At 44.7% G+C, this 16,294-nt stretch overlaps 2 protein-coding genes across 2 annotated transcripts in view; both read right to left on the reverse strand.

The window, feature by feature from the left end:
* Positions 1–4,379, reverse strand: part of LOC141050978 (uncharacterized) — an 85,242-nt gene extending 80,863 nt beyond the window's left edge. The window contains exon 1 of the mRNA XM_073547744.1: positions 4,313–4,379. The gene's annotated coding sequence lies outside the window, so the exon portion shown is untranslated. The remainder of the gene's footprint in view (positions 1–4,312) is intronic.
* Positions 1–16,294, reverse strand: part of LOC141051169 (uncharacterized) — an 872,784-nt gene that overhangs the window by 618,579 nt on the left and 237,911 nt on the right. The gene's annotated exons all lie outside the window — the stretch shown is intronic.

Raw genomic sequence — 16,294 nt, forward strand, 5'->3', positions numbered from 1 at the left:
GCTGACTAACTAAACATGTAGTAACACCAGCGGCCACTGGGGGGGAAACCCAGCAGCCGACCAACTACAGTTGTAGTAACACCAGCGGCCACCGGGGGCAAAAACCCATATTAACCCCCCGAGGGCCAGAAAGGAAAAAGGTTTATATAAGAGAGTCCAGACTCTGACACAGATCAAAAAATGGATCGTGACACTCAGCAAAGCACGCAGGGAGCCCCCTCCCTGCCCAATGCTTTCCTATGCCTCTGGTACACTGCGATCATGTTTGATCACAGTGTGCAGGGGTTTAATGTGCCAGGGGCGGTCCGTGACTGCCCCTGGCCCTTAGTGCCGGGAGTCAGCTGTGATAATCTGCTGACACCCGGCCGTGATCAGCGGCGCTCACCCCATGAGCGCCGCTGTTAGCGCTGGACGTACTATTCCGTTCTTGGGACTTAGGTCCCAGGTCACATGGACAGAATAGTACATCTAATGTAAGGAAGGGGTTAAAAGATTTACATGGAAACCCCGGTGTAAGCACTCAGCACAGCGTGCAGGATAAATGTGAGCCAAGCCTTACTGCGATCTTTTGGAGGCAGAATGAAAAAGTCAACAGCAGGTGAAGAATTGGTTTTATTCATTTTCCATGCCGTTCCTCATGCTGTATAAGTGATTAGACAACTTTATTCTTCAGGTCGGTGCGATTACAACGATATCAGATTTATATGAGGTTTTTATGTTTGACTGCTGTCACACACTAAAAGACGCTTTTTAGTGCGAAAACTAGTTTTTGCATCACCATATTTTGAGAGCTATAATTTTTTCACATTTCGACCCACAGAGTCGTGTGAGGTCTTGTTTTTGCGGAACGGGCTGATGCTTTTATTGGTACCATTTTTGGGTACATGACCTTTTTGACCTCTTTCTATTCTGATTTTTGGGAGACAGAATGATCAAAAACCAGCAATTCATGAATTGCTTTTTGTTTTTTATACCATTCTGCATGTGGAAAAATGGGTAAGACCACTTTGTCCTTCGGGTCAGTACGATTACAGCGATACCTCATTTATATATTTTTTTTTTATGTATTGGCACTTTTAAACAATAAAAACTATTTTATAGAAAAAAAATATTTTTGCATCACTTTATTATGAGAGCTATAACTTTTTTACTTTTCTGCTGATGGAGCTGTTTGGCGACTTGTTTTTTGCAAGACAAGATGATGTTTTCAGCAGTACCATTTTTATTTACATCAATCTTGTTTTATTGCACTTTTTGTTTGATGGTATGATGATAAAGCATTAATATTTTTGCCTTGTTTTTTATTTTTTTTTACGGTGTTCACTGAAGGGGTTAACTAGTGGGACAGTTTCATAGAGCAGGCTGTTATGGACGCAGCGATACCAAATATGTATACTTTTATTGTTTTATTTTTTATTTACATAAATGTATTTATTGGAAAATATTTATCTATGTTTTTCTTTATTTCTTTATTTAGGGATTTTAAAAAAATATTTTTACTTTGTAACATTTTTTTTTTTAACTTTTTTACATTGACCCAGGATGGGACATCACTATATAATGTCAGATCGCTCATCTGACACTCTGCACTGCAGAGTATTAGATCAGGATCTGACAGGCAGGGAAGGAGGCTGTCACGGTCACGTGTGTCTGGACGCAGCGAGTACCGCAAGGCGAACCCATGACACGCGTGACCCTGGATACACCGCCTCCAGTGGGGCGAATTTACATAAGAAAACGTGCAGCTGGATACACCGCCTCCAACTGGCGAATTTAGATATTACACGTATATATAAAGTAGTCTGGAAACCCCGCCTCCAGTACGGCGAATTTAAATAATAAAGGGGGAACCTGGGTAACATTAACAATGGTGGGCCCTGCAATAGGGAATAGGGAAGTGGAGACCTCCTGAACTCTCCTGAGCCAGTGTCCCTGCACTCCTAACGTTCCCTATGCCGGTTCCGCACCGGGCGACGCACAGGAACCTAAAAACCCTAGCTCGCCCTGAACCTAAACCCTCACTAGGGAATCACCAACAGTGATTGAACACACCTGACTCTCTTTTATAGAGCCTCACACCTGAATTATAATTACATGCACTAAACCAAAGAAACTAAAGTGCACTACCACTCACCACCACCGGGGCAACTTAGAATGAACGACACCACGTGTAATAATTCTAATGGCCACCGGGGGCAATCACATCACTTTGGCACCTAGCCAAAGGAAAAAAGTTCACTTATCCATTTAAACTGTCAGATCCACGCTGGATCATGACAGAGGAATTCCAGGGCATGCTCTCAGCAGGTGCTCACAAGCCACATGCAGCTAACAACCGAACGCTGAGCGCAATAGCGATCCATGTGTCATACTAGTACTGCTGTTTGCGGGAGCGCAATTCCTGCTGAGCAGAACTAGTACAGCGCATGTCGAAAAGGGGTTAAAATGGTCCCTTAGTCTGTTTCAGTAGGCTCCACAATCATGGGGAAGACTGCTGACTTGACAAATGTCCAGAAGGCAGTCATTGATACACTCCATAAGGAGGGTAAGCCACAAAAGGTCATTGTTAAAGAAGCTGGCTGTTCACAGAGTGCTGTATCCAAGCATATTAATGGAAAGTTGAGTGGAAGGAAAACGTGTGGTAGAAAAAGTTGCACAAACAATGGGATAACCGCAGCCTAGAAAGGATTGTTAAGAAAAGGCCATTCAAAAATTTAGGGCAGATTCCAAGGAGTGGACTGCTGCTGGAGTCATTGCTTCAAGAGCCACCACACACAGAGGTATCCAGGACATGGGCTACAAGTGTCGTATTCCTTGTGTCAAGCCACTCATGACCAATAGTCAGTGCCAGAAGCGTCTTACCTGGGCCAAGGAGAAAAAGAACTGGACTGTTGCTCAGTGGTCCAAGGTGTTGTTTTCAGATGAAAGCAAATTTAGCATTTCATTTGGAAATCAAGGTCCCAGAGTCTGGAGGAAGAGTGGAGAGGCCACAATCCAAGCTGCCTGAGGTCTAGTGTGAAGTTTCCACAATCAGTGATGGTTTGGGGAGCCATGTCATCTGCTGGTGTAGGTCCACTGTGTTTTATCAAGACCAATTTTAGAGCACTTCATGCTTCGCTCTGCCATCAAGCTTCTTGGAGATGGAAATTTTATTCTCCAGCAGGGCTTGGCACCTGTCCACACTGCCAAAAGTACCAATTCCTGGTTTAAAAACAACAGTATCACTGTGCTTGATTGGCCAGCAAACTCGCCTGACCTTAATCCCATAGAGAATCTATAGGAAATTGTCAATAGGAAGATGAGACACCAGACCCAACAATGCAGACGAGCTGAAGGCTGCTATCAAAGCAACCTGGGCTTCCATAACACCTCAGCAGTGCCACAGGCTGATCGCCTTCATGCCACGCCGCATTGATGCAATAATTGATGCAAAAGGAGCAGCATTGTGCATTTACTGAACATACATTTCACTAGGCCAACATTTCGGATTTTAAAATAATTTTTCAAGCTGGTGTTATAAAGTATTCTAATTTACTGAGATAATGACTTTTGGGTTTTCATTGGCTGTAAGCCATAATCATCAACATTAACAGAAATAAACACTTGAAATAGATCACTATGTGTAATGACTCTATAGAATATATGAGTTTCACTTTTTGTATTGAAGAACTGAAATAACTTTTTGATGATATTCTAATTTAGTGAGAAGCACTTGTAAATAAAATATATAAAAAAGTTTATTGAAAATCATGAACAACATATAAAACAATTTAAAATCAAGTAATAATCTATAGCAACGCCTTAGGCAATAATGTGCATAAAAGACAGTTGCAATATACCGTATAATATATAACGGTTTAATCCAAATGGAGCAAAATATAGAATTATAAAACATAACTTTCAATATTTAATTTTAAAATTGAATATAGATATATACACAGTACTATTACAAAAATTCTCCCAGTGCTAGGATAATGGGCACTCGCATTGCTGTCAGGGTACGTGCACACGCTGCGGATTCTGCTGCGGATTGATCCGCACGGATTTTGCAAAATCCGCAGGTAAATCTCCAGGTCAAAAGACCAAAGCCATAATCGATTTTAAAATAAAATATTATAAGTTATGTTTTGTAATTCCATATTTTACTCCAGTTGGATTAGACGGTGAATTAAGAGGGGCATTTATGGAGGTATTTAGTTTACAATTAGTCAGTGAATTTATATAATACCAAATATGCAAACGCCAAAATAGTCTCAGCACTGAGGGGGTTACTGCCCCCTGCGCCCAGTAATGGGGAATCTCCAGCACCTACCTCCACCTGCAGAGCCGCACACCACATATATGCTAGAGGCTGAAATCAAGTGGGTAAAGGACCTTTGGTGACGTAATGCCCATGTGACCATGTGAGGAGGTGATGTCACAGGAAGGGGCGGTGCAAAACTGATACCAGGAAGCAGCATTCTGCTGTGGCTACTGATGAGGCTGTGGACAGATTACACTGAGGGGTCTTGGGGGCTGCATGATGGGGGCTAGACAGGGAACATGGGGAGTTTGTATGTGTGCAGCTCAGGGCTGTGAAGTCAGTAAGCCAAACCACTGACTCCGACTCTTCAATTTCCCTTACTTGTGACTCCACAGCACTGCCTCCTGCTGAGGATGTACATAAAGTGCAGCACAGATTCATCTCATCTGCTACTCCACAGCCCTGGTCACTACTGAGCATGTACATAAAGTGCAGCACAGATTCATCTATCTATGACCCCACAGCACTGGTAACTACTGAGCATGTACATAAAGTGCAGCACAGATTCATCTCATCTATGAACCCACAGCACTGGTCACTACTGAGCATGTGCATAAAGTGCAGCACAGATTCATCTCATCTATGACCCCACAGCACTGGTCACTACTGAGCATGTGCATAAAGTGCAGCACAGATTCATCTCATCTATGACCCCACAGCACTGGTCACTACTGAGCATGTGCATAAAGTGCAGCACAGATTCATCTCATCTATGACCCCACAGCACTGGCCAGTAATGAGCATGTACATAAAGTGCAGCACAGATTCATCTCATCTATGACCCCACAGCCTCACTACTGAGCATGTACATAAAGTGCAGCACAGATTCATCTCATCTATGACCCCACAGCACTGGTCACTACTGAGCATGTGCATAAAGTGCAGCACAGATTCATCTCATCTATGACCCCACAGCACTGACCAGTACTGAGCATGTACATAAAGTACAGCACAGATTCATCTCATCTATGACCCCACAACCTCACTACTGAGCATGTACATAAAGTACAGCACAGATTCATCTCATCTATGACCCCACAGCACTGGTCACTACTGAGCATGTGCATAAAGTGCAGCACAGATTCATCTCATCTATGACCCCACAGCCTCACTACTGAGCATGTACATAAAGTGCAGCACAGATTCATTTCATCTATGACTCCACAGCCTCACTACTGAGCATGTACATAAAGTACAGCACAGATTCATCTCATCTATGACCCCACAGCACTGGTCACTACTGAGCATGTGCATAAAGTGCAGCACAGATTCATCTCATCTATGACCCCACAGCCTCACTACTGAGCATGTACATAAAGTGCAGCACAGATTCATCTTATCTATGACTCCACAGCACTGGTCACTACTGAGCATGTACATAAAGTGCAGCACAGATTCATCTCATCTATGACCCCACAGCCTCACTACTGAGCATGTACATAAAGTGCAGCACAGATTCATCTCATCTATGACCCCACAGCCTCACTACTGAGCATGTACATAAAGTGCAGCACAGATTCATCTCATCTATGACCCCACAGCCTCCTACTGAGCATGTACATAAAGTGCAGCACAGATTCATCTCATCTGCTACTCCACAGCCCTAGTCATTACTGAGCATGTACATAAAGTGCAGCACAGATTCATCTCATCTGCTAATCCACAGCCCTAGTCATTACTGAGCATGTACATAAAGTGCAGCACAGATTCATCTCATCTATGACCCCACAGCCTCACTACTGAGCATGTACATAAAGTGCAGCACAGATTCATCACATCTATGACTCCACAGCCTCACTACTGAGCATGTACATAAAGTGCAGAACAGATTAATCTCATCTATGACCCCACAGCCTCACTACTGAGCATGTACATAAAGTACAGCACAGATTCATCACATCTATGACTCCACAGCCTCACTACTGAGCATGAACATAAAGTGCAGCACAGATTCATCTCATCTATGACCCCACAGCCTCACTACTGAGCATGTACATAAAGTGCAGCACAGATTCATTTCATCTATGACTCCACAGCCTCACTACTGAGCATGTACATAAAGTACAGCACAGATTCATCTCATCTATGACCCCACAGCACTGGTCACTACTGAGCATGTGCATAAAGTGCAGCACAGATTCATCTCATCTATGACCCCACAGCCTCACTACTGAGCATGTACATAAAGTGCAGCACAGATTCATCTTATCTATGACTCCACAGCACTGGTCACTACTGAGCATGTACATAAAGTGCAGCACAGATTCATCTCATCTATGACCCCACAGCCTCACTACTGAGCATGTACATAAAGTGCAGCACAGATTCATCTCATCTATGACCACACAGCCTCACTACTGAGCATGTACATAAAGTGCAGCACAGATTCATCTCATCTATGACCCCACAGCCTCCTACTGAGCATGTACATAAAGTGCAGCACAGATTCATCTCATCTGCTACTCCACAGCCCTAGTCATTACTGAGCATGTACATAAAGTGCAGCACAGATTCATCTCATCTGCTAATCCACAGCCCTAGTCATTACTGAGCATGTACATAAAGTGCAGCACAGATTCATCTCATCTGCTAATCCACAGCCCTAGTCATTACTGAGCATGTACATAAAGTGCAGCACAGATTCATCTCATCTATGACCCCACAGCCTCACTACTGAGCATGTACATAAAGTGCAGCACAGATTCATCACATCTATGACTCCACAGCCTCACTACTGAGCATGAACATAAAGTGCAGCACAGATTCATCTCATCTATGACCCCACAGCCTCACTACTGAGCATGTACATAAAGTGCAGCACAGATTCATTTCATCTATGACTCCACAGCCTCACTACTGAGCATGTACATAAAGTACAGCACAGATTCATCTCATCTATGACCCCACAGCACTGGTCACTACTGAGCATGTGCATAAAGTGCAGCACAGATTCATCTCATCTATGACCCCACAGCCTCACTACTGAGCATGTACATAAAGTGCAGCACAGATTCATCTTATCTATGACTCCACAGCACTGGTCACTACTGAGCATGTACATAAAGTGCAGCACAGATTCATCTCATCTATGACCCCACAGCCTCACTACTGAGCATGTACATAAAGTGCAGCACAGATTCATCTCATCTATGACCCCACAGCCTCACTACTGAGCATGTACATAAAGTGCAGCACAGATTCATCTTATCTATGACTCCACAGCACTGGTCACTACTGAGCATGTACATAAAGTGCAGCACAGATTCATCTCATCTATGACCCCACAGCCTCACTACTGAGCATGTACATAAAGTGCAGCACAGATTCATCTCATCTATGACCCCACAGCCTCACTACTGAGCATGTACATAAAGTGAAGCACAGATTCATCTCATCTATGACCCCACAGCCTCCAACTGAGCATGTACATAAAGTGCAGCACAGATTCATCTCATCTGCTACTCCACAGCCCTAGTCATTACTGAGCATGTACATAAAGTGCAGCACAGATTCATCTCATCTGCTACTCCACAGCCCTAGTCATTACTGAGCATGTACATAAAGTGCAGCACAGATTCATCTCATCTATGACCCCACAGCCTCACTACTGAGCATGTACATAAAGTGCAGCACAGATTCATCACGTCTATGACTCCACAGCCTCACAACTGAGCATGTACATAAAGTGCAGCACAGATTCATCTCATCTATGACCCCACAGCCTCACTACTGAGCATGTACATAAAGTGCAGCACAGATTCATCTTATCTATGACCCCACAGCACTGGTCACTACTGAGCATGTACATAAAGTGCAGCACAGATTCATCTCATCTATGACTCCACAGCACTGGTCACTACTGAGCATGTACATAAAGTGCAGCACAGATTCATCTCATCTATGACCCCACAGCACTGGTCACTACTGAGCATGTGCATAAAGTGCAGCACAGATTCATCTCATCTATGACCCCACAGCCTCACTACTGAGCATGTACATAAAGTGCAGCACAGATTCATCTCATCTATGACCCCACAGCCTCACTACTGAGCATGTACATAAAGTACAGCACAGATTCATCTCATCTATGACCCCACAGCCTCACTACTGAGCATGAGCATAAAGTGCAGCACAGATTCATCTCTTCTATGACCCCACAGCCTCACTACTGAGCATGTGCATAAAGTGCAGCACAGATTCATCTCATCTATGACCCCACTGCCTCACTACTGAGCATGTACATAAAGTGCAGCACAGATTCATCTCATCTATGACCCCACAGCCTCACTACTGAGCATGTACATAAAGTACAGCATAGATTCATCTCATCTATGACCCCACAGCCTCACTACTGAGCATGTACATAAAGTGCAGCACAGATTCATCTCATCTATGACCCCACGGCACTGGTCACTACTGAGCATGTACATAAAGTGCAGCACAGATTCATCTCATCTATGACCCCACAGCCTCACTACTGAGCATGTACATAAAGTGCAGCATAGATTCATCTCATCTATGACCCCACAGCACTGGTCACTACTGAGCATGTACATAAAGTGCAGCACAGATTCATCACATCTATGACTCCACAGCCTCACTACTGAGCATGTACATAAAGTGCAGAACAGATTAATCTCATCTATGACCCCACAGCCTCACTACTGAGCATGTACATAAAGTACAGCACAGATTCATCACATCTATGACTCCACAGCCTCACTACTGAGCATGAACATAAAGTGCAGCACAGATTCATCTCATCTATGACCCCACAGCCTCACTACTGAGCATGTACATAAAGTGCAGCACAGATTCATTTCATCTATGACTCCACAGCCTCACTACTGAGCATGTACATAAAGTACAGCACAGATTCATCTCATCTATGACCCCACAGCACTGGTCACTACTGAGCATGTGCATAAAGTGCAGCACAGATTCATCTCATCTATGACCCCACAGCCTCACTACTGAGCATGTACATAAAGTGCAGCACAGATTCATCTTATCTATGACTCCACAGCACTGGTCACTACTGAGCATGTACATAAAGTGCAGCACAGATTCATCTCATCTATGACCCCACAGCCTCACTACTGAGCATGTACATAAAGTGCAGCACAGATTCATCTCATCTATGACCCCACAGCCTCACTACTGAGCATGTACATAAAGTGCAGCACAGATTCATCTTATCTATGACTCCACAGCACTGGTCACTACTGAGCATGTACATAAAGTGCAGCACAGATTCATCTCATCTATGACCCCACAGCCTCACTACTGAGCATGTACATAAAGTGCAGCACAGATTCATCTCATCTATGACCCCACAGCCTCACTACTGAGCATGTACATAAAGTGAAGCACAGATTCATCTCATCTATGACCCCACAGCCTCCTACTGAGCATGTACATAAAGTGCAGCACAGATTCATCTCATCTGCTACTCCACAGCCCTAGTCATTACTGAGCATGTACATAAAGTGCAGCACAGATTCATCTCATCTGCTACTCCACAGCCCTAGTCATTACTGAGCATGTACATAAAGTGCAGCACAGATTCATCTCATCTATGACCCCACAGCCTCACTACTGAGCATGTACATAAAGTGCAGCACAGATTCATCACATCTATGACTCCACAGCCTCACAACTGAGCATGTACATAAAGTGCAGCACAGATTCATCTCATCTATGACCCCACAGCCTCACTACTGAGCATGTACATAAAGTGCAGCACAGATTCATCTTATCTATGACCCCACAGCACTGGTCACTACTGAGCATGTACATAAAGTGCAGCACAGATTCATCTCATCTATGACTCCACAGCACTGGTCACTACTGAGCATGTACATAAAGTGCAGCACAGATTCATCTCATCTATGACCCCACAGCACTGGTCACTACTGAGCATGTGCATAAAGTGCAGCACAGATTCATCTCATCTATGACCCCACAGCCTCACTACTGAGCATGTACATAAAGTGCAGCACAGATTCATCTCATCTATGACCCCACAGCCTCACTACTGAGCATGTACATAAAGTACAGCACAGATTCATCTCATCTATGACCCCACAGCCTCACTACTGAGCATGAGCATAAAGTGCAGCACAGATTCATCTCTTCTATGACCCCACAGCCTCACTACTGAGCATGTGCATAAAGTGCAGCACAGATTCATCTCATCTATGACCCCACTGCCTCACTACTGAGCATGTACATAAAGTGCAGCACAGATTCATCTCATCTATGACCCCACAGCCTCACTACTGAGCATGTACATAAAGTGCAGCATAGATTCATCTCATCTATGACCCCACGGCACTGGTCACTACTGAGCATGTACATAAAGTGCAGCACAGATTCATCTCATCTATGACCCCACAGCCTCACTACTGAGCATGTACATAAAGTGCAGCATAGATTCATCTCATCTATGACCCCACAGCACTGGTCACTACTGAGCATGTACATAAAGTGCAGCACAAATTCATCTCATCTATGACCCCACAGCCTCACTACTGAGCATGGACATACAGTGCAGCACAGATTCATCTCATCTATGACCCCACAGCCTCACTACTGAGCATGTACATAAAGTGCAGCACAGATTCATCTCCACTATGACTCCACAGCCCTGGTCACTACTGAGCATGTACATAAAGTGCAGCACAGATTCATCTCATCTATGACCCCACAGCCCTGGTCACTACTGAGCATGTACATAAAGTGCAGGACAGATTCATCTCATCTATGACCCCACAGCCTCACTACTGAGCATGTGCATAAAGTGCAGCACAGATTCATCTCATCTATGACCCCACAGCACTGGTTACTACTGAGCATGTACATAAAGTGCAGCACAGATTCATCTCATCTACAACTCCACAGCACTGGTCACTACTGAGCATGTACATAAAGTGCAGCACAGATTCATCTCCACTATGACTCCACAGCCCTGGTCACTACTGAGCATGTACATAAAGTGCAGGACAGATTCATCTCATCTATGACCCCACAGCACCGGTCACTACTGAGCATGTACATAAAGTGCAGCACAGATTCATCTTATCTATGACCCCACAGCACTGGTCACTACTGAGAATGTACATAAAGTGCAGCACAGATGCTCATCTATGACTCCACAGCACTGGTCACTACTGAGCATGTACATAAAGTGCAGCACAGCTTCATCTATCTATGACCCCACAGCACTGGTCACTACTGAGCATGTACATAAAGTGCAGCCCAGATTCATCTCATCTATGACCCCACAGCACTGGTCACTACTGAGCATGTACATAAAGTGCAGTACAGATTCATCTTATCTATGACCCCACAGCACTGGTCACTACTGAGCATGTACATAAAGTGCAGCACAGATTCATCTCATCTATGACCCCACAGCCTCACTACTGAGCATGTACATAAAGTGCAGCACAGATTCATCTCATCTATGACCCCACAGCCTCACTACTGAGCATGTACATAAAGTGCAGCACAGATTCATCTTATCTATGACCCCACAGCACTGGTCACTACTGAGCATGTACATAAAGTGCAGCACAGATTCATCTCATCTATGACCCCACAGCCTCACTACTGAGCATGTACATAAAGTGCAGCACAGATTCATCTCATCTATGACCCCACAGCCTCACTACTGAGCATGTACATAAAGTGCAGCACAGATTCATCTCATCTATGACCCCACAGCCTCACTACTGAGCATGTACATAAAGTACAGCACAGATTCATCTCATCTATAACCCCACAGCCTCACTACTGAGCATGTACATAAAGTGCAGCACAGATTCATCTCATCTATGACCCCAAAGCCTCACTACTGAGCATGTGCATAAAGTGCAGCACAGATTCATCTCATCTATGACCCCACAGCCTCACTACTGAGCATGTGCATAAAGTGCAGCACAGATTCATCTCATCTATGACCCCACTGCCTCACTACTGAGCATGTACATAAGGTGCAGCACAGATTCATCTCATCTATGACCCCACAGCCTCACTACTGAGCATGTACATAAAGTGCAGCAAAGATTCATCTCATCTATGACCCCACAGCCCTGGTCACTACTGAGCATGTACATAAAGTGCAGCACAGATTCATCTCATCTATGACCCCACAGCACTGGTCACTACTGAGCATGTACATAAAGTGCAGCACAGATTCATCTCATCTACAACTCCACAGCACTGGTCACTACTGAGCATGTACATAAAGTGCAGCACAGATTCATCTCCACTATGACTGCACAGCCCTGGTCACTACTGAGCATGTACATAAAGTGCAGGACAGATTCATCACATCTATTACCCCACAGCACCGGTCACTACTGAGCATGTACATAAAGTGCAGCACAGATTCATCTTATCTATGACCCCACAGCACTGGTCACTACTGAGCATGTACATAAAGTGCAGCACAGATGCTCATCTATGACTCCACAGCACTGGTCACTACTGAGCATGTACATAAAGTGCAGCACAGCTTCATCTATCTATGACCCCACAGCACTGGTCACTACTGAGCATGTACATAAAGTGCAGCCCAGATTCATCTCTTCTATGACCCCACAGCACTGGTCACTACTGAGCATGTACATAAAGTGCAGCACAGATTCATCTCATCTATGACCCCACAGCCTCACTACTGAGCATGTGCATAAAGTGAAGCACAGATTCATCTCATCTATGACCCCACAGCACTGATCACTACTGAGCATGTACATAAAGTGCAGCACAGATGCTCATCTATGACTCCACAGCACTGGTCACTATGAGCATGTACATAAAGTGCAGCACAGATTCATCTATCTATGACCCCACAGCACTGGTCACTACTGAGCATGTACATAAAATGCAGCACAGATTCATCTATCTATGACGCCACAGCCTCACTACTGAGCATGTACATAAAGTGCAGCACAGATTCATCTCATCTATGACCCCACAGCCCTGGTCACTACTGAGCATGTACATAAAGTGCAGGACAGATTCATCTCATCTATGACCCCACAGCCTCACTACTGAGCATGTGCATAAAGTGCAGCACAGATTCATCTCATCTATGACCCCACAGCACTGGTCACTACTGAGCATGTACATAAAGTGCAGCACAGATTCATCTCATCTACAAGTCCACAGCACTGGTCACTACTGAGCATGTACATAAAGTGCAGCACAGATTCATCTCCACTATGACTCCACAGCCCTGGTCACTACTGAGCATGTACATAAAGTGCAGGACAGATTCATCTCATCAATGACCCCACAGCACCGGTCACTACTGAGCATGTACATAAAGTGCAGCACAGATTCATCTTATCTATTACCCCACAGCACTGGTCACTACTGAGCATGTACATAAAGTGCAGCACAGATGCTCATCTATGACTCCACAGCACTGGTCACTACTGAGCATGTACGTAAAGTGCAGCACAGATTCATCTATCTATGACCCCACAGCACTGGTCACTACTGAGCATGTACATAAAGTGCAGCACAGATTCATCTCATCTATGACCCCACAGCACTGGTCACTACTGAGCATGTACATAAAGTGCAGCACAGATTCATCTCATCTATGACCCCACAGCCTCACTACTGAGCATGTGCATAAAGTGCAGCACAGATTCATCTCCACTATGACTCCACAGCCCTGGTCACTACTGAGCATGTACATAAAGAACAGCACAGATTCATCTCATCTATGACCCCACAGCCTCAATACTGAGCATGTACATAAAGTGAAGCACAGATTCATCTTATCTATGACCCCACAGCACTGATCACTACTGAACATGTACATAAAGTGCGGCACAGATGCTCATCTATGACTCCACAGCACTGGTCAATACTGAGCATGTACATAAAGTGCAGCACAGATTCATCTATCTATGACCCCACAGCACTGGTCACTACTGAGCATGTACATAAAGTGCAGCACAGATTCATCTATCTATGACCCCACAGCCTCACTACTGAGCATGTACATAAAGTGCAGCAAAGATTCATCTCATCTATGACCCCACAGCCTCACTACTGAGCATGTACATAAAGTGCATCACAGATTCATCTCGTCTATGACCCCACAGCCTCACTACTGAGCATGTGCATAAAGTGCAGCACAGATTCATCTCATCTATGACCCCACTGCCTCACTACTGAGCATGTACATAAAGTGCAGCACAGATTCATCTCATCTATGACCCCACAGTCTCACTACTGAGCATGTACATAAAGTACAGCACAGATTCATCTCATCTATGACCCCACAGCCTCACTACTGAGCATGTGCATAAAGTGCAGCACAGATTCATCTCATCTATGACCCCACAGCCTCACTACTGAGCATGTGCATAAAGTGCAGCACAGATTCATCTCATCTATGACCCCACTGCCTCACTACTGAGCATGTACATAAAGTGCAGCACAGATTCATCTCATCTATGACCCCACAGCCTCACTACTGAGCATGTACATAAAGTGCAGCACAGATTCATCTCATCTATGACCCCACAGCCTCACTACTGAGCATGTACATAAAGTGCAGCACAGATTCATCTCATCTATGACCCCACAGCCTCACTACTGAGCATGTGCATAAAGTGCAGCACAGATTCATCTCATCTATGACCCCACTGCCTCACTACTGAGCATGTACATAAAGTGCAGCACAGATTCATCTCATCTATGACCCCACAGCCTCACTACTGAGCATGTGCATAAAGTGCAGCACAGATTCATCTCATCTATGACCCCACTGCCTCACTACTGAGCATGTACATAAAGTGAAGCACAGATTCATCTCATCTATGACCCCACAGCACTGATCACTACTGAGAATGTACATAAAGTGCGGCACAGATGCTCATCTATGACTCCACAGCACTGGTCACTACTGAGCATGTACATAAAGTGCAGCACAGATTCATCTATCTATGACCCCACAGCACTGGTCACTACTGAGCATGTACATAAAGTGCAGCACAGATTCATCTATCTATGACCCCACAGCCTCACTACTGAGCATGTACATAAAGTGCAGCAAAGATTCATCTCATCTATGACCCCACAGCCTCACTACTGAGCATGTACATAAAGTGCATCACAGATTCATCTCGTCTATGACCCCACAGCCTCACTACTGAGCATGTGCATAAAGTGCAGCAAAGATTCATCTCATCTATGACCCCACTGCCTCACTACTGAGCATGTACCTAAATTGCAGCACAGATTCATCTCATCTATGACCCCACAGCCTCACTACTGAGCATGTACATAAAGTACAGCACAGATTCATCTCATCTATGACCCCACAGCCTCACTACTGAGCATGTACATAAAGTGCAGCACAGATTCATCTCATCTATGACCCCACAGCCTCACTACTGAGCATGTGCATAAAGTGCAGCACAGATTCATCTCCACTATGACTCCACAGCCCTGGTCACTACTGAGCATGTACATAAAGTGCAGCACAGATTCATCTCCACTATGACTCCACAGCCCTGGTCACTACTGAGCATGTACATAAAGTGCAGCACAGATTCATGTCATCTATGACCCCACAGCACTGGTCACTACTGAGCATGTACATAAAGTGCAGCACAGATTCATCTCATCTATGACCCTACAGCCTCACTACTGAGCATGTACATAAAGTGCAGCATAGATTCATCTCATCTATGACCCCACAGCACTGGTAACTACTGAGCATGTACATAAAGTGCAGCACAGATTCATCTCATCTATGACCCCACAGCCTCACTACTGAGCATGTACATAAAGTGCAGCACAGATTCATCTCATCTATGACCCCACAGCCCTGGTCACTACTGAGCATGTACATAAAGTGCAGGACAGATTCATCTCATCTATGACCCCACAGCCTCACTACTGAGCATGTGCATAAAGTGCAGCACAGATTCATCTCATCTATGACCCCACAGCACTGGT

The sequence above is a fragment of the Dendrobates tinctorius genome, unplaced genomic scaffold (genome assembly GCF_039654945.1).
Source record: "Dendrobates tinctorius isolate UK_male_01 unplaced genomic scaffold, ASM3965494v1 ptg000155l, whole genome shotgun sequence".
Taxonomy (NCBI): Eukaryota; Metazoa; Chordata; class Amphibia; order Anura; family Dendrobatidae; genus Dendrobates; species Dendrobates tinctorius.